A 21,354-nucleotide genomic window follows, 5' to 3' on the forward strand; every position below is an offset into this window, starting at 1 on the left:
CATGCGCTCTATAATTGCTAACAATTACAGAGATTGCTTTATCCACTATAAAGACCACCCAAAGAGGTTGGCTGATGAGACCCTCGCTACTGTTCGCTCTAGGTATCCTAACCCCCCCAATCGCTAGTTCACGAATAAATGGGGGAAGTCAAAGATTGTTACGATACTTAGCAATAAAAGATCTTTCCTTAAGAGGCAGGCACTAGCGGAGCTTGCCAGGCTTGAGGTAGGTCAACCTCCAAGGGGCCCGCCCCACACCACTCACAAGCGTGAGTGGAAGAAGGCGATGAAGTCAGCGAGGGAGGAGCCCAATCTGCAGCACGTGGAGGCACGGAGGATCCAGATGGAGGAATATGGGAGCGTGCATTTCGGAGCAGGGGGTGTTGAATCATGGGAGGCCCAATTTGTAAGTATCGATCTCAAATTATATTGCTTATGTAGTTTATTAGGAGATTGGTTGTTTCTTTGTACTAATCCCTCCACAAAGTGTATCGCGGTCATGCAGCTTGAGATCATGGGCAGATACCCTACTCCAGTGGAGACAGCCTACCACCACCACCATCGCAGAGGAGATACATGGAGGCACTTGTATGATGACGGGTTGATTACTGAGGAGCAGTATACCCGAGCTACTGGGGACAGGCCCCCCAGGTATTTGAAAGTAATTAAATAATGCCAAAATTATAAGTAAAGATTTGATTTTTCATACATTGATATATGTTGTCCCTTGTTTACAGGCCCGTGCACAAGACGATGAGGAAGAGGAGGAAGGAGGCGCAGAAGGGAGCGTGGAAGGGAGCAAGGACCTAGAGAACATAGATTAGTCATATAAGTAATGCTAGCTACTCTTTTTTGTACTTAAAGCCACTGGCTTGGCTTCGTGCCTCTTATATATAGACTCCTCTTATTTTTTGTACTTGAAACCACATGACATGGCTTAGCTTCCTTATTTTTTGTACTTGAAGCCACATGACGTGGCTTAGCTTCATGCTATATGTATATATATACAAGCACTTTTTTGAGCTTTCAATTTTATTGTGTTTTGGAGTTGTAATATTTTATTTGGAATTATAGAATGTGGATATGGGATTCTTGTAACTATATAGCATACACAACATACACATTATTCTGTAAAATTCAAAAAAAAAAAAGGCGCATATATCAGTGCGTTTAAAAATGCATTTATATTCGCGTCTGTCTGTTCGTTTTGCATCTATACGCGTGTTTATAAAATCGTTTATAAGCGCGTCTATTTACATGTCTTTGTGCACGTCTATACGCACGTAAGTCTGATATATAGACGCGCAATTAGACGCGGGTCTCCAGACGCACAAATAGACGCGCAAATAGACGCACCCGTAAGTTTTTATTTTAGTTCATGAAGCGCGTCTGTGCGTGCGTCTATGGGTGCTTTGTCTTGTTGTGTCCCTATGTCGATCTCCTGGTCTCATGATCTCCAGCATAGTCACTGTCACAGTATCCATGCAATTGTGGATGACTTCCTTTATATTCTATCCCAAACTATCTTATACCTCTGATGTATCTCAAGACTCTTTTGGCCGCATTCCAGTGAGACTTTTTTGGATTTGCCATAAACTGTGCTAGTGGGCTTACTGCATAACAAATATCTGGCCATGTGATTGTCAAATATATAAGAGATCCGATGAGCTGCCTATAGTATTTGTCATTGACTATAGGCTTTTCTGCCTGTAGTATTTGTCATTGACTGTAAGTTTCAAACCCTGTTCCATGGGAGTGGCTGCAATTTTGCAATCTGCCATATGAAACTTCTTTAGGAGACTGTCAACATACTTGAGCTGACTCATAAATGTGCTATCTGAATCTCCCCAGAACTCAATTCCAAGACAATAGTGCATAAGTCCAAGATCTTTCATGTCCAACTCTGCAGATAAGTCTTGTTTTAGTTTTCTGATGAAGCTATCCTTGCTTCCTGTCACAATCAGATCATCTATGTACAAAAGTGCAATAGTAATGTCTTCCCCTTGAACTTTGTAGTAGAGAGCATGATCTGCATTGGATTTCATGTATTCCAGATCAGCAAAATACTTGTCAATTCTGCTATACCAACTTCTAGGTGCTTGTTTTAAGTTGTAGAGGCTTTTCTTGAGATGGCGAACCTTTGTCTCCTTTCCTGGTTCAACATAACCTGCAGGTTGTTGCATGTAGACTTCCTCGTCTAGGTAACCATTGAGAAATGCATTCTTGACATCGAGCTGATACACATTCCATTTATTGAGTGTCACTAGTGATATCAAGAATCGTATGGAATCCATCTTTGCTACTGGAGCATAAGTCTCATCATAGTCTTGACCATATTGTTGTGCAAATCCTTTTGCAACTAATCTGCTCGGGGGGCTTACTCATCATATGTAACCCTATCACGTGAGTTCAACAGAAGGATTTTTTTAATTTCTAAAATTTACAAAAATAAATATACATAAGGGACTATTTTAAATAGTATTGGAAAAAATTTACAGATTTGTATAGAAAAGGGGTACATTTTATTAATGAAATTTTTTACAGATAAGGGATTTTAAATATAGGCCTTGAACGCACGTGATATAGAGAGTTTATACATAGTGACCCCCCCGAGCTAATCTGGCTTTGTATCTCTGAATACTACCATTTGGATTGTACTTCACTTTGTATACCCATTTGTTTGCTATGGCCTTCTTTCCTGGTGGAAGGTCGCATAATTCCCAAGTATTATTCTTATACAAAGCTTCCATTTCTTCATTCATAGTAGTTTGCCATTCTGGCTTGTCTACTGCGTCCTTCGAAGTACACTGGCTCTTCTGTAGCCATGATGGTAGTCATAAGAGCATAGTTGGTGGTTTCCACCTGAATTGCTTTGCCTTTCTGAGCATATGTCAATCTGGTTGGAGGTCTTCTTTCCCTAGTAGACCATCTGAGCTGCTGTGGCGCTGCTTGGAGTACTGCTGGCAATTCTTGCTCTTCTTCATCAACCAATTCTGTAGATGACAGTGAAGTCGATGCTTCTATCTCCTATGTAGGTAAGGTTTTCCATTCTGATTCCTCATTAAAGATTACATTTCTGGAGATAATGACTTTGCGGTTGATGGGATCATACAATTTGTATGCTTTGCTTTCCTCACTATAGCCAACCATGATGCATTTCTGTGACTTCGCATCCAATTTCCTGCGATGATCATCATGTATGTGGGCATATGCTATGCAACCAAATATGCAGAGATGCCCGATACATGGCTTGTGTCCAGTGAATGCTTCATAAGGAGTCATACCTTGTATGGTTTTGGTAGGAAGCCGATTAAGCAAGTAGTTAGCTGTAGCTATTGCTTCTGCGCAATACTGATTCAGAAGATGCTTTTCACTAAGCATTGCTCTAGCACTGTATGCTAAAGTCCCATTCTTCCTTTTAGCTATTGCATTCTACTGAGGAGTATCTGCACATGTGAATTGTCTTCGTATGCCGTGATTTTTGCAAAAGTTCATGAATGCTGAAGACATGTATTCACCTCCTCTATCTGATCTCATGACTTTGATCTTTCTGCCTGTCTGGTTTTCTACCATGGCTTTGAATTCTTGAAATCTCTCTTTCAGAAAGTAGACCCAACAATATCTGCTATAGTCGTCGATGAAGGTCAAGTAGTAAAGTGAACCATTGATGCTGCGGGTCTGGGTATAACCCCATACATCTGTATGTATCAAATCAAGAATACCTCGTGCACGAGAGGTAATTCTGTTTTGCCAAAGTAGCATGCTTCACAAGCCTTTCCAAGAATCTGTAGCTTCAGAATCCCAATTGCCATATTCTGATTCCTGAGATCTAACAAGTACATGAAATTGACATGACCATATCTCTTGTGCCATTTTGCATATAGTGGCATCTGTTGCATTTGAGCTGACATGGCATGCTTATCTGGTACTGTAGCTAGCATTCTATATAAGTGTCCTTCCTTGACACTTTTTGCTACTAGCTGACATCTTTTGGATTTGTCTCTAATAATAGATTCATCACCGTCGAATATGACTTTGTAGTTGTGTTCCGTCATTTGACCCACTGACAAAAGGTTCTTGCTGAGCTTCGAAACATAGAGCACATCTTTGACTAATCCTTTTGTACCAGTGAAATTGTTCATGGGATAACACCTATCCCTTGAACTGGATTCAGTGTATTGTCTGCTGTGTAGATGACATTTTTCTGTCCTTCTAATGGTTTCATCTCTGTGAACCATTCCTAATGATTTGTCATATGAGATGATGCAGCACTGTCTATGTACCAAGGATCCTATTCCACTTGGTGGACTTGATAGCTGAAATCCTCTTTGGGATTGAAATCAGTGTCTAGGTGCATTGTATCAGTCTGATGCAATTTCTCACTTGCAAGAAACATATTTCCATGTTCATTTGCAAAATGACTGTGACTAGAATGTCCACCATGATGATTTCCTCTTCCTCGAAAATTCCCTCTGCTGGATTGACCACCTTGGTCGTACTGCTTCTTGTGGCAATCTCTTTCATAGTGTCCAAACTTGTGACAATAGTTGCACTGAATGTTTAACACATTCGTGGATGCATTCCCTCATCCTTGGAATCTTCCTCGATTGGAATGATTTCCTCTTTGCTGATTCTGATTTTGCTGAGGATGATGCTGATGCTGATGTTGATGTTATGCTGACTTTGACTTTGTTGATGATGACCACTATTCTGGTATGATTTACCTCTGTTTCTACATTTTCCTCTACTTATGTCTAAAGCTGTGAATGCTTGATCATTAGAATGACCTTTACGTGCTTGAATGGCCTGAGTCCTGAGTTCTTCACCAAGTAGAACTGACTGAAGTTCTTCTAGTGTTGGAATTTGCCATTGGATGGCAATACTCTGGACTAGATTCTCATATCCTTCTCCTAGTCCATTCAGGATTACTTGAACCATTTATGTGGGATTCATAATCTCTCCTACTGCTGCAAGTTGATTGTTGTAGTCTCTGATGCGGAGTACATAAGCATGACCAGCTTCACTACTGTTGCAGAAACTCTGGTTGATCTGGTTTCTCAGGGTGAGAATCCTGGATGTGTTCTTGGACTCATAGAGAGCTGCGAACATATCCCATGCTTCTTTTGATGTCTTGACTGTGTTGAGCTATCCTAGCATGACATCTTGCACATTCTGCTTGATCAGGTGATAGGCATACTTGTCTTTCTTATCCCATTCTGCTTGAGCTCAAGCAATGGCGGGACGTGCTACTAGTGCAAAAACTGTTTGTGTAGATGTAGATCCCGATGTAGATTCCGTTGCTGGTGCTGTGACAACAAATGGAGTAGAGCTACTAGTGGCTGGATCGGCCAATGGTCTAGGTGTAGACCCATCGACATACTCCCATTTGTCCTAAAGCACAAGAATGGTCTCCATTCGGTATTTCCATGTATCGTAATTGGAGTTGTCTAACTTAGCAGATGGCTCTAGATTGAGGTTGCTAGTCGACATGGTGCAAAAAATGTACTCAAAAAGTGTCCTGAAAATCTCTGTATGAATCAACTGCAAATACACTGAAGATGCCAAGTGAAATCTATGTACCGTCGCTGAAGATAGAACTGCAGTATATAAAATCTGATCTGTGTTACAAGGCTTGTGGCAATGATGCTGGGAATAGCCAAGAGGCTTTACAAGGCTGAAAATGATGTGCACGATGCCGTGAGATAGCCGAATAGGCTTTACAATGGTGGCATGTGTGTGTGAAATCAAATGCTATCTGCCCACTAAATCAATCTGCAATGCCTCTGAACTCTGAAGTCTGCTCACTGGACTAATGAACGTAAGGTTTCAGGTAATGTAATGATGTGAAATAAGATGTGAGCATATGGAGGAGTAGGTACTAGTCGGGAATTTCGGGCATGGCTTAGATTGGCAACTTGGGGAATTTAAAGCAGATTCTCTTCTATGGCGATCTAGTCTACTGTGATCTAGATCTAAACCAACCATCAATCGATGAAAGAACAGCAAATAATTCCTTTTCTTTTGTTCTTTTTAGGTGCTGGGTCAGATGCGTCGATGTAGAGGCAAATGTGCATGAAGGAAAGGGTTTTGTCGGCGAGGCTCAAATGTGAGTGTAACTTGTGCCAAAATGTGTGCATGATGTAACAAGTGCGTAGAGCACGAAAAAACGAGCGACTTTTTTTTTTAGAGCACCCTCAAATTCTTCCTGGATCAAGAGATATGACTTGATCTAGGTGGAGGGGCAAAAGGAGTGCAAATGGTGCTCAATGATCATGTGTCACTGTTAGTCACATGCAGTGATGATGTGGCACTATGCTTAGCAAGAGGTGTGCCTGTGAAGCTCTGTGCTGAGGTGGCAGGAGTGTGCACATGCAGTGTGTGGACAGTGTGCCTGGCAAGGGACTGTGCCTGCAGAGGGTCAGTGTTGACTGGAATGTTGAGGTGGCAGTGTTGAGGTGGCACAAATGATGTCAACAAGGTGATGTGGCAATGCTGATGTGGAAGCAATGATGTGGCAATGATGACATGTCAGTTGATGAACTTGGTAGACGCGTAAAATAGCTGGCTCTAGTAGAGAAATTACAGGCACGTCTAAACGCTCGTCTATTTGTGCGTAAATCACCGACGTGTATTTGCGCATTTGACCTGAGAAAATACGGGCCCGTCTAACATCCCGTTTATTAGCGCGTCTATTTGCGCGTGCATTTGCGCATTTATTTGCGTGTTTACACTGAGACTCAGATGCGCATTTAGACGCATAGATAGACGCGCTCCAGAGAATACAGAAAGTGAGATTTTGGTGTACATCATTGCTTTCCAAACATTGCCCATGATTACCAAAGCACATAATTTTTTGCAAGCCCACATATACAAGAATTAAGTGAAATGAGGAGAATGAGACAATATGTAAAATAGTTTTGCCAATATCAATTGTGGGGCTACGGTTCAATCTGATCCTCAATGAGATCAACCCTTGCCAAACTATCTACTTCAAAATCCAAACAAGTGTTTAGATCTACAAATACATTCAACCCACTACTACTTGTGCCACTCATGTGCTCATCGAAATCAACATCTCCAATGGTAGGCTCGTCCTCACGGGTAATGCCGGCCTCAATATGTATATCTCCTATCTCATGATCATCCTCCTCTCTTGTATCACGGTCATCATCACGTCCATGACCATGATCATCCTCCATATGCTCCATATTAGTAAATGTACTATACATCACTTTGGAACGTGGCATAATAGGTATGACATGCCACCATCTATTATTATCCACCATTGGTTGATAGACAACCTAATTCAAACACAAATACAATCATGTTACTTTTCTTGCATCAAATATTTAAAAGCGAGTATTTTTATGTGTGTGCACAGTACCTGTTCACATTGTTGCGGTAGTACTAGTGTGTCCTTCCTACTTTGCCAAAACTTTGGGGAGTCAATAGTTACAAAGCCACTTGCATGGCATTTGATTGTTGCATTAGGGCCTCTTTCCACCAGGTCCTTAAACCACTTTACATCCAAAACATACACAAAGAAGCGTCGAAAGCCAAGCATAACGATATCTTGGATTATGCCACAATAATCATCCATGGCTCCATTGGCTCCCTCAAAGCTAGCAATGACGCCGCAATCTTGTGTATTTCTCTTATCATCAATCCGTTGTGTTCGAAAATGCTTGCCCTCACACCATATAGCATTGAACATAGTGCACTACACCAAGAAAAAATCAATTAAATAAGCAATCTAAATTATAAAAAGCTCCTAACTTATGCATAACATTCTATATACCGACCTTGCTCATGCATCCCCTAGCATACTCCCATTCTTCCATTGTGATATGCATCCCCTCGTCTTTCTCTGCTTTCTCCATTTCATCAAGTAGCCAATCCACATGAATATCCTTTGGAAGTGCTCTTAGACGCTGAGGGTATGGCACACGAGATCCGTGGTGTGTACGAAAGAGGGCCCTTTCTTCTTGTCTTCTTGCCTTTGCATCCTCGTATCTTGTCACCCATCTTTTCATCACATCACTATTAAGCATGCAAAAGAGGTTGATACTATTACGCAACTCCGTGTCTATTACTTTGTTGCGTCCTTTTCCTTGAGGCACAATAGAGGTCATCCTTTGGTCTTCATCATCTCTCCATAGTTGTGGGAGAGAGCTATCCACATCAACAAGAAACTCAGAAATATATACAAGTGACTCTTGTACCAACCAACCCTCGGCCATGCTACCTTCAGGTCTTGCATTTTGTCTCACGAAGCCCTTCAACGTCTTCATCAAGTGCTCGAGGAAGAACAACCATCGTGCATGTATAGTACCGCATATAGCAATCTCATCCACCAAATGTACTATGAGATGTAGTTGGCTTGTAAGAATAGAACGTGGAAATGTCTCCTCCACTAAACAAACCGCCTCCACTGACATAACTCGAGCATTCTCAAGCGTGGTGGGATCTATTTCCTTTGAGCTCACATACCTCACAAGCTCGCCCATCTTGTAAATACAATCTTTCACGTTCTTTGATGCACCACGTGAAATGCTAGTAGGTAGTATGAACTGAACCCGCGAGGAGGTGGTTGATTAGTTGCTTATAGCTATTCACTCACAAATTTGAAAGGAAAAAGATATTATGCATATAAAATACTTACTTGGAGCATCTTGTGCCAATCATGACATTTCAAGCCATATAATTGCTCTACACCTCTTTTCTTGCTCTTTGTAAAGGCTCCCTTCAAACACCTCATGCATCCAGTGGGAGTAGGAATTGTAGTAATAGCGCGCTTCACCGTCGCCATCTCTAGCTTTGATAACATCCACGGTGCACGAGGTAAAAAAACATGCCCATTTGGTCTCTCTTGAGGCCAAGATTCACGCATCCTCCCTGTGGTACGTAGATCCTCCCTTATGCCTGCCGAATCTCGTGTCCCATTCAAATGCTCCCAAATGGTAGATGCCACATTCTTGAAGATATGCATGGGATCGAGCACGTGATTGATCTTGAGGTGGGACCAATATGGTAAACGATAAAAGATGGAGTATCTAAACAAAATAAAGTGTTAGCGTGCAATCTTCACTTTCAACCAATATAGCCAATCTTTACTTCCAGCCAATAGTTACAAATCCTTACCGGCTCATGCCAAGTGGTGGACGAGTCGTGGAACCGTCCCAAATTCTCATCCAATCTCCCACGGTGAGTGATTGTGGGAGGACTTCATTCCAAGGGGCAACATATCTAGGATGATCAGGTGGGAGAAATCGATGGTGATTCTCATAGATGACCTTATTCAATGCGTCTGCCCGTGAGGCAACTATCGAAGGACCACAAACAGGACATGCATGGTAACCCGATGTAGTGAGACCTGAAACAATAGATGCAATTAAGAGTGGAAGGTGAGTTTAGGGTGCCACGTCCTTTGCCTATTCATAATTAAAAAATGCAATGCTTACCTGAACAGTCGCCATAGCCTGGGAAGTCATGCATCGTCCACATCAAGACTGCTTTGCAGTTGAAGTCTCCTGACGAGGGAGGCCTGCTCACATCATGCACCTCGATACCTCTCCAAAGTATCTCTAGCTCATCTATCAAAGGCTCCAAATAAACATCAAGGTTTTTGACTTTATGTTTCCCTAGAATTGGAAGGGACAGCATGACATGTCCTTTCTTAATAGCCATAGAGGGTGGAAGATTGTAATTCACCAATACCACTGGCAATACACTGTAAGACGTGCTTTTGAGACCAAATGGGTTCACCATGTTTGCAAAATCGACTTTAAAGCTTACTTGAGTAATGCATTCAAACTTGCATTGCTCCATCCATAGATGGTTTGCAAGTTTAGTAACTCAAGGGAGGCACGTAGAACAGAGAATGTGCACCCCTCAAACAGTGGAGTCGATGCTGCGGTAAAAAGATCATCCTGCTCCATGCTATTATCCCTCCCTTGATGGACATATAAACCCCGCACCATATCATCAAACACCTCCTCCTCCACGGCTTCATGAGGTAATGGTGGAGGGCTACTATCACCATCACTCCATGCATCCGTAACGGTCCCTCCTGAAGATCCCACCTCATATCGCCGACGCTTCGCCTCCTCACGACGGGCATAGGGTAATATGTGCGGGTGTGGCACTGCATCCTGTATCAAATTAAAACGGGATCATAACTCAAACATATGGACACCCATAGGTATCTCAATCAACCTTAACTTACAAACCCTTACCCTGTTTATAGTCACATCCCATTCTCCATACTTTGATGAGATATGATTGAGCGTAATCCTACGTGCACGATACATGTTTCCTCGACATCGATCACACAGACATTTGATTTTTTTCTCCAACCACATTTCGTGATGGTGGATACGGAGGGATTCATCCTCACTGGAGCTGCTTGTTGAAGATGGAGACATCCTACAAATAAACAACCCACCAAATTTGCTCTTCTTCAAATGCTTAACTTAAACTCTGTGTTGCGTCTATCGCCGTGTCTATAGTCGCGTCTAATATCACGTCTAACTGCGCGTCTAAACGTGCATCTACTCTTTGTATTTAAACGTGCCTATAGATGCACTAATAGACGCGACTACAGACGCATCTACTTTGTGTATTCAAACGCGACTATAGATGCGCTAATAGACGCGACTATAGACGCGGCTTTTAAACCTGCTTTTCGGCGCGCCGCTCGCTTTGCTTTTCTTTTCATTACTTAAACTTCGCGAGCGGCTTTCTTCCTTCTTTATTAGCAGTTCTATAGATTCAAAGCTTAAGAGAGAGCCTCCCATACACAGTTCCAAGCTTTCACTCAAGAGAAATGGACCGTACCTACACTTGCTTCCAAGCCTAAAGAAGAGGAGGAGTACGAACAAGGAGAAGAAACAAGTTTGGAAAAGAAAGATCCTTCCATACCTTTTTCCAAGTAAGTCCTTTTGAAGTTGTTCTTGCTTGCTCTTTCCAATTTTGTACTTTATCGCATCCAGGAAACGCAGGATCTAGGTATGAGCGACACGTTCTTTTGTCGGGCGAAACGTCCTTTTCGACTTTTTAGTATTCTCGCCTGTCGGAGCACGTGTATAGGCGCATCTGAGGGTGCTTCTAAATGCGCATCTACAGGCGCATCTATCTGTGCGTCTGGCTTGTTATAGACACACACAGATGCGTATGTAGACGCTCAGACAAACGCCCTGTTAAACGGAGTTTTAAACGCAATGTTAGACACGCTTTTAAACGTGCTGTTAGACGGATAGCTAGACGGACTGTTAGATGCACTTTTACTTGAATTGTTAAACGCTCTGTTAGACGCGTCTATAGACGCGCAGATCAGACGGGTCTATAGACGCGCTCTGACAGAGCCTCTTCTTTTTTTTCCCCTTTCTTTTCAGCTCCCAAAGTAATAGATTTGTTTCCTATTTTCCAGTTCAACATGTGGCCAGGAAGTGCTTCTAGCTCACCTGATCTGCGGGAATCGATTTGGAAGGATTTATATAATCTTTTAGGGCACCCTCCTAGTCCTGCGGAGTTATACGGGTACATGACGGGTACCCTTAACACTCCCCAAGAGTCGGCACTACAGACTCCGAGCCCCGCCTGAGATCACCCCAGCGGAGTTCGCACAGCCGTCTTATGCCCCTTCCCCCGTACCGTCTTATGCCCCTTCCCCCATGCCGTCTTATGTCCCTTCTGCCATCCCGTCTTATGCCCCTTCCCCCATGCCATCAGGAGGTCCTTCTATCTTGGCGAGCCGTCGACGTACTCCCCAGCCGTCGAGACTCGGTTCTCCAGCTACGAGTGGTCAGCATAGTCCCGTGCAGTCCCCAGCTATGAGTGGCCAACGTATGAGCTCGACACGATAGGGTAGCAGGCGTAGTAGCAGGGAGAGCGGTGGTGGATGCATGGCACAGTGCTTTGGGCCATGTGGCAGTGAGGAGGAGGATGATTCAGATGATTTAGACGTGCCTCTGGGTGATGGTACGATTTATTATGACATCACTCAGACAGGAGGCATCTTGATGGATGCGCGGGGGAAGGACATCATGGCCTTCATGCGCTCTGTAATTGCTAACAATTACAGAGATTGCTTTATCCACTATAAAGACCACCCAAAGACGTTGGCTGATGAGACCCTTGCTACTGTTCGTTCTAGGTATCCTAACCCCCCCAATCGCCAGTTCACAGATAAATGGGGGAAGTCAAAGATTGTTACGATACTTAGCAATAAAAGATCTTCCCTTAAGAGGCAGGCACTAGCAGAGCTTGCCAGCAGGTCAACCTCCAAGGGGCCTGCCCCACACAGCTCACAAGCGTGAGTGGAAGAAGGCGATGAAGTCAGCGAGGGAGGAGCCCAGTCTACAGCACGTGGAGGCACGGAGGATCCAGATGGAGGAATATGGGAGCGTGCATTTTGGAGCAGGGGTTGTTCTATCATGGGAGGCCCAATTTATAAGTATCGATCTCAAATTATATTGCTTATGTAGTTTATTAGGAGATTGGTTGTTTCTTTGTACTAATCCCTCCACAAAGTGTATCGTGGTCATGCAGCTCGAGATCATGGGCAGATACCCTACTCTAGTGGAGACAGCCTACCACCGCCACCATCGCAGAGGAGATACATGGAGGCACTTCTATGATGATGGGTTGATTACTGAGGAGCAGTATACCCGAGCCACTCGACAGGCCCCCCAGGTATTTGAAAGTAATTAAATAATGCCAAAATTATAAGTAAAGATTTGATTTTTCATACATTGATATGTGTTGTCCCTTGTTTACAGGCCCGTGCACAAGACGATGAGGAAGAGGAGGAAGGAGGCGCAGAAGGGAGCGTGGAAGGGAGCGAGGACCTAGAGAACATAGATTAGTCGTATAAGTAATGCTAGCTACTCTTTTTTGTAATTAAAGCCACTGGCTTGGCTTCGTGCCTCTTGTATATAGACTCCTCTTATTTTTTGTACTTGAAGCCACATGACATGGCTTAGCTTCCTTATTTTTTGTACTTGAAGCCACATGACGTGGCTTAGCTTCGTGCTATATGTATATACAAGCACTTTTTTGAGCTTTCAATTTTATTGCGTTTTGGAGTTGTAATATTTTATTTTGGAATTACAGAATGTGGATATGGGATTCTTGTAACTATATAGCATACACAACATACACATTATTCTGTAAAATTTTTTTTTTTTTTAAAGGCGTGTCTATCAGTGCATTTAAAAATGCGTTTATATTCGCGTCTGTCTATTCATTTTGCGTCTATACGCGCGTTTATAAAATCGTTTATAAGCGCATCTATTTACGTGTCTTTGCGCGCGTCTATACGCACGTAAGTCTGATATATAGACACGCAATGAGACGCGGGTCTCCAGACGCACAAATAGACGCGCAAAGAGACGCGCCCGTAAGTTTTTATTTTAGTTCATGAAACGCGTCTGTGTGCGCGTCTATGGGTGCTTTGTCTTGTTGTGTCCCAATGTCGATCTCCTGGTCTCATGATCTCCAGCATAGTCACTGTCACAGTATCCATGCAACCGTGGATGACTTCCTTTGTATTCTATCCCAAACTGTCTTATACCTCTGATGTATCTCAAGACTCTTTTGGCCGCATTCCAGTGAGACTGTTTTGGATTTGCCATAAACTGTGCTAGTGGGCTTACTGCATAACAAATATCTGGCCATGTGATTGTCAAATATATAAGAGATCCGATGAGCTGCCTGTAGTATTTGTCATTGACTATACGCTTTTCTGAATCTTTAGTAAGTTTCAAACTCTGTTCCATGGGAGTGGCTGCAATTTTGCAATCTGCCATATGAAACTTCTTTAGGAGACTGTCAACATACTTGAGCTGACTCATAAATGTGCTATCTGAATCTCCCCAGAACTCAATTCCAAGACAATAGTGCATAAGTCCAAGATCTTTCATGTCCAACTCTGCAGATAAGTCTTGTTTTAGTTTTCTGATGAAGCTATCCTTGCTTCCTGTCACAATCAGATCATCTATGTACAAAAGTGCAATATTAATGTCTTCCCCTTGAACTTTGTAGTAGAGAGTATGATCTGCATTGGATTTCATGTATTCCAGATCAGCAAAATACTTGTCAATTCTGCTATACCAACTTCTAGGTGCTTGTTTTAAGCTGTAGAGGCTTTTCTTGAGATGGCAAACCTTTGTCTCCTTTCCTAGTTCAACATAACGTGCAGGTTGTTGCATGTAGACTTCCTCGTCTAGGTAACCATTGAGAAATGCATTCTTGACATCGAGCTGATACACATTCCATTTATTGAGTGTCACTAGTGATATCAAGAATCGTATGGAATCCATCTTTGCTACTGGAGCATAAGTCTCATCATAGTCTTGACCATATTGTTGTGCAAATCCTTTTGCAACTAATCTGGCTTTGTATCTCTGAATACTACCATTTGGATTGTACTTCACTTTGTATACCCATTTGTTTGCTATGGCCTTCTTTCCTTGTGGAAGGTCGCATAATTCCCAAGTATTATTCTTATACAAAGCTTCCATTTCTTCATTCATAGTAGTTTCCCATTCTGGCTTGTCTACTGCGTCTTCATAGTACACTGGCTCTTCTGTAGCCATGATGGTAGTCATAAGAGCATAGTTGGTGGTTTCCACCTGAATTGCTTTGCCTTTCTGAGCATATATATGTCAATCTGGCTGGAGGTCTGCTTTCCCTAGTAGACCATCTGAGCTGCTGTGGCGCTGCTTGGAGTGCTGCTGGCAATTCTTGCTCTTCTTCATCAACCTGTTCTGTAGATGACAGTGAAGTCGATGCTTCTATCTCCTATGTAGGTAAGGTTTTCCATTCTGATTCCTCATTAAAGATTACATTTCTGGAGATAATGACTTTGCGGTTGATGGGATCATACAATTTGTATGCTTTGCTTTCCTCATTGTAGCCAACCATGATGCATTTTTGTGACTTTGCATCCAATTTCCTGCGATGATCATCATGTATGTGGGCATATGCTATGCAACCAAATATGCGGAGATGCCCGATACATGGCTTGTGTCCAGTGAATGCTTCATAAGGAGTCATACCTTGTATGGTTTTGGTAGGAAGCCGATTAAGCAAGTAGTTAGCTGTAGCTATTGCTTCTGCACAATACTAATTCAGAAGATGCTTTTCACTAAGCATTGCTCTAGCACTGTATGCTAAAGTCCCATTCTTCCTTTTAGCTATTGCATTCTACTGAGTATCTGCACATGTGAATTGTCTTCGTATGCCATGATTTTTGCAAAAGTTCATGAATGCTGAAGACATGTATTCACCTCCTCTGTCTGATCTCATGACTTTGATCTTTCTGCCTGTCTGGTTTTCTACCATGGCTTTGAATTCTTGAAATCTCTCTTTCAGAAAGTAGACCCAACAATATCTGCTATAGTCGTCGATGAAGGTCAAGTAGTAAAGTGAACCATTGATGCTGCGGGTCTGGGTATAACCCCATACATCTGTATGTATCAAATCAAGAATACCTCGTGCACGAGAGGTACTTCTGACAAAGTTGGTTCGCTTTTGTTTGCCAAAGTAGCATGCTTCACAAACCTTTCCAAGAATCTGTAGCTTCAGAATCCCAATTGCCATATTCTGATTCCTGAGATCTAACAAGTACATGAAATTGACATGACCATATCTCTTGTGCCATTTTGCATATAGTGGCATCTGTTGCATTTGAGCTGACATGGCATGCTTATCTGGTACTGTAGCTAGCATTCTATATAAGTGTCCTTCCTTGACACCTTTTGCTACTAGCTGACATCTTTTGGATTTGTCTCTAATAATAGATTCATCACCGTCGAATATGAGTTTGTAGTTGTGTTCCGTCATTTGACCTACTGACAAAAGGTTCTTGCTGAGCTTCGAAACATAGAGCACATCTTTGACTAATCCTTTTGTACCAGTGAAATTGCTCATAGGGATAACACCTATCCCTTGAACTGGATTTAGTGTATTGTCTGCTGTGTAGATGACATTTCTCTGTCCTTCTAATGGTTTCATCTCTGTGAACCATTCCTAATGATTTGTCATATGAGATGATGCACCACTGTATATGTACCAAGGATCCTGTTCCACTTGGTCGACTTGATAGCTGAAATCCTCTTTGGGATTGAAATCAGTGTCTAGGTGCATTGTATCAATCTGATGCAATTTCTCACTTGCAAGAAACATATTTCCATGTTCATTTGCAAAATGACTGTGACTAGAATGTCCACCACGATGATTTCCTCTTCCTCAAAAATTCCCTTGATTACTGCTGGATTGACCACCTTGGTCATACTGCTTCTTGTGGCAATCTCTTTCATAGTGTCCAAACTTGTGACAATAGTTGCACTGAATGTTTAACACATTGGTGGATGCATTCCCTCGTCCTTGGAATCTTCCTCGATTGGAATGATTTCCTCTTTGCTGATTCTGATTTTGTTGAGGATGATGCTGATGCTGATGTTGATGTTATGCTGACTTTGATTTTGTTGATGATGACCACTATTCTGGTATGATCTACCTCTATTTCTACCTTTTCCTGTACTTATGTCTAGAGCTGTGAATGCTTGATCATTAGAATGACCTTTACGTGCTTGAATGGCCTGAGTCCTGAGTTCTTCACTGAGTAGAACTGACTGAAGTTCTTCTAGTGTTGGAATTTGCCATTGGATGGCAATACTCTGGACTAGATTCTCGTATCCTTCTCCTAGTCCATTCAGGATTACTTGAACCATTTATGTGAGATTCATAATCTCTCTTGATTGTTGTAGTCTCTGATGCGGAGTACATAAGCATGACTGGCTTCACTGCTGTTGCGGAAACTCTGGTTGATCTGGTTTCTCAGGGTGAGAATCCTGGATGTGTTCTTGGACTCGTAGAGAGTTGCGAACATATCCCATGCTTCTTTTGATGTCTTGACTGTGTTGAGTTGTCCTAGCATGACATCTTGCACATTCTGCTTGATCAGGTGATAGGCATACTTGTCTTTCTTATCCCATTCTGCTTGAGCTCGAGCAATGGCAGGACCTGCTACTGGTGCAGAAACTATTTGTGTAGATGTAGATCCCGATGTAGATTCCGTTGCTGGTGCTGTGACAACAAATGAAGTAGAGCTACTGGTGGCTGGATCGGCCAATGGTCTAGGTGTAGACCCATCGACATACTCCCATTTGTCCTAAAGCACAAGAATGGTCTCCATTCGGTATTTCCATGTACCGTAATTAGAGTTGTCTAACTTAGTAGATGCCTCTAGATTGAGGTTGCTAGTCGACATGGTGCAAAAAATGTACTCAAAAAGTGTCCTGAAAATCTCTGTATGAATCAACTGCAAATACACTGAAGATGCCAAGTGAAATCTATGTATCGTCGCTGAAGATAGAACTGCAGTATATAAAATCTGATCTGTGTTACTAGGCTTGTGGCAATGATGCTGGGAATAGCCAAGAGGCTTTACAAGGCTGAAAATGATGTGCACGATGCCGTGAGATAGCCAAATAGGCTTTACAATGGTGGCATGTGTGTGTGAAATCAAATGCTATCTACCCACTAAATCAATCTGCAATGCCTCTGAACTCTGAAGTCTGCTCACTGGACTAATGAACGTAAGGTTTCAGGTAATGTAATGATGTGAAATAAGATGTGAGCATATGGACGGACTCCGAGTAGGTACTAGTCGGGAATTTCGGGCATGGCTTAGATTGGCAACTTGGGGAATTTAAAGCAGATTCTCTTCTATGGCGATCTAGTCTACTCTGATGTAGATCTAAACCAACCATCAATCGATGAAAGAACAGCAAATAATTCCTTTTCTTTTGTTCTTTTTAAGTGCTGGGTCAGATGCGTCGATGTAGAGGCAAATGTGCATGAAGGAAGTGGTTTTGTCGGTGAGGCTCAAATGTGAGTGTAACTTGTGCCAAAATGTGTGCATGATGTAACGAGCGCGTAGAGCACGAAAAAAGAGCGACTTTTTTTTTTAGAGCACCCTCAAATTCTTCCTGGATCAAGAGATATGACTTGATCTAGGTGGAGGGGCAAAAGGAGTGCAAATGGTGCTCAATGATCATCTGTCACTGTTAGTCACATGCAGTGATGATGTGGCACTATGCTTAGCAAGAGGTGTGCCTGTGAAGTTCTGTGCTGAGGTGGCAGGAGTGTGCACATGCAGTGTGTGCACAGTGTGCCTGGCAAGGGACTGTGCCTGCAGAGGGTCAGTGTTGACTGGAATGTTGAGGTGGCAGTGTTGAGGTGGCACAAATGATGTCAACAAGGTGATGTGGCAATGCTGATGTGGAAGCAATGATGTGGCCATGATGACATGTCAGTTGATGCACTTGGTAGACGCGTAAAATAGCTGGCACGTCTATAGGCATTGCTCTAGTAGAGAAATTATGGGCGAGTCTATAGGCGCGGCTAAACGCTCGTCTATTTGCGCGTAAATCACCGCGTGTATTTGCGCGTTTGACCTGAGAAAATACGGGCCCGTCTAACATCCCATTTATTAGCGCGTCTATTTGCGCGTGTATTTGCTCGTTTATTTACGCATTTACATTGAGACTCAGATGCGCATTTAGACGCGTAGATAGACGCGCTCAAGAGAATACAGAAAGTGAGATTTTGGTGTACATCATTTCTTTCCAAACATTGCCCATGATTACCAAAGCACATAATTTTTTGCAAGCCCACATATACAAGAATTAAGTGAAATGAGGAGAATGAGACAATATGTAAAATAGTTTTGCCAATATCAATTGTGGGGCTACGGATCAATCTCATCCTCAATGAGATCAACCCTTGCCTCTTTCCACCAAGTCCTTAAACCACTTTACATCCAAAACATACACAAAGAAGCGTCAAAAGTCAAGCATAATGATATCTTGGATTATGCCACAATAATCATCCATGGTTCCATTGGCTCCCTCAAAGGTAGCAATGACGCCGCAATCTTGTGTGTTTCTCTTATCATCAATCCGTTGTGTTCGAAAATCCTTGCCCTCACACCATATAGCATTGAACATAGTGCACTACACCAAGAAAAAATCAATTAAATAAGCAATCTAAATTATAAAAAGCTCCTAACTTATGCATAACATTCTATATACCGACCTTGCTCATGCATCCCCTAGCATACTCCCATTCTTCCATTGTGATATGCATCCCCTCATCTTTCTCTGCTTTCTCCATTTCATCAAGTAGCCAATCCACATGAATATCCTTTGGAAGTGCTCTTAGACGCTGAGGGTATGGCACACAAGATCCGTGGTGTGTACGAAAGAGGGCCCTTTCTTCTTGTCTTCTTGCCTTTGCATCCTCATATCTTGTCACCCATCTTTTCATCACATCACTATTAAGCATGCAAAAAAGGTTGATACTATTACGCAACTCCGTGTCTATTTCTTTGTTGCGTCCTTTTCCTTGAGGCACAATAGAGGTCACTACAAGGCATAGGCCATTTTCCGACGGAAATACCGACGCTTTTTACATTAAAAATTTTTTTTTTCACGGGCGCAAAGGTCGCTATAAAAGTCGTTAAAATCGTCGGAAAAGGAGCGTCGCTATAAACCGTCGCTATATAGCGACGCTGTTAATCGTCGCTATATAGCGACGATGTAAACGTCGCTATATAGTGACGATATAAACGTCGCTATATAGCGACGATGTAAACGTCGCTATATAGCGACTCTGTTAATCGTCGCTATATAGCGACACTGGTAAACGTCGCTATATAGCGACACTGGTAAATGTCGCTATATAGCGACGATTAACAGAAGGTAAAAAAAATGGTTAGTGGGGCTAAACAGGGCCAAAAGGAAGCCCTGTTTAGCCCCACTAACCTTTTTTTTTTTTTTGTAATTACAAAAGAAAGTTTTTTATAACAAAATTTCCCTTGCTTGCAGGGTGATACAAAATTGTTCTTGTGAACGATGAGGAAGAAATGCATATACATATACAACTGTGTTTGAAACAAAATTACCCTGTGAAAGGGCGATACAAAATGGCTCTAACGAGCAGATATGAAAAATGCTACTACCACTACTAATCCGAATCCGAATCCGAATCGTCTTGTTGGGCTGTTCCCTTGTCCTCGGCACCTGCATCTTCTCCCTCGTCCCCGACACCTCCGTCTTCTCCTTCGTCATCGGCACCTGCGTCCGATCCTTGCCCCTGTTGATCGCTCGTCTCTGATGATGGGACGCTTGAGCTTTGACCCTGAGAGTGAACCATATAAATCGAAAATTAGATTGGAACTTAAATTAAAAAGTGAGATTACAAGCAGGAGTAAACTTATACCGTGCGAGCAGCCACCTCAGCCCAATCGACTGTCGCTCCCATTGCCTCTTGCTCAATGAACCACGGCTTGGTTCCTATCCGAAATGCGCGCCGCGTCTCTGCATCCGTAGGAAGACGACCCATCGCAGCTTGCTGTGGATCCAATTTACGAGAGTTAGAGTTAGCTAAAGTGCATGTAATATGTATGTAAAACAAATAGAACAATACATTAAATGGAAAGAAGTAAACTTACCACGGTTGCCTCAAACGCATACCGTCCACCTGCACCAAAGTGCGAAGTACCTACGACATCCAGCCGTCTCTTCGTAGCCCTCCTCTGACCCTCGAACATTTCAGGATGGTCCCTATGTTGCTTCTTGAAGTACTTCCAATCAGCTTTGTCTGCCCAGCTGGGTTTAGACAACCCCTTTGTAATGGAAGTACGCATGGTTGATCTGCGATGCTTTAGGACCAAACCCATGCGCTCGAGCATATAACTGTTATTAAACTCCACATTTGGCGGATTAGGAAATCTGAGTTTTAACTCATCGATCACCGCCTGCTTCTTTTGGCCATCTTGATACCGCCAATCGATATTTATGCCGCTCTTGAAGTGATGACTCATCAACCGCCTCATGGCGGCCATCACTGCTTTGCCCTTTTTTTCTTCTATTATCTCTCCGGCAGATGTGATTTGATAGGAGAGATCCCCTGATGAGTAAGGGGGACTGACGGTAGCAGAGTCTGAAGGAGTGGAAGCTACGCGATCGCTTCCGGATCGAGGAGTAGCTGTGGGAGTAGGAGAGGGAAAGGGACCTGACTGATACTGTGTCTCCGGACCAAGTGGAGACCTAAAGGAGCGTGAGTGTGCTGACTCGTCTACATCTCCTGAGTCAGCACAACATGAGCCGCCCATCCTACTCTTCCTTCCCTTGCGGGAGGCATGCGTAGGTGATGATCCCGCGGTCGAAGGGGCGCGAGGGGATGGCTGGGCTGTACGTCCACCCGTCGGTGTAGGGGAAGGAATTGCGGAGGTCCTCTGAGAGAGCAGAGAGAAGAATCTCGCTGCCTCTTCATCGCTCATCT

This window comes from Dipteris shenzhenensis, chromosome 15 (genome assembly GCF_047967505.1).
Source record: "Dipteris shenzhenensis isolate YYH24624 ecotype China chromosome 15, Dip_SZ_1.0, whole genome shotgun sequence".
Lineage (NCBI taxonomy): Eukaryota > Viridiplantae > Streptophyta > Polypodiopsida > Gleicheniales > Dipteridaceae > Dipteris > Dipteris shenzhenensis.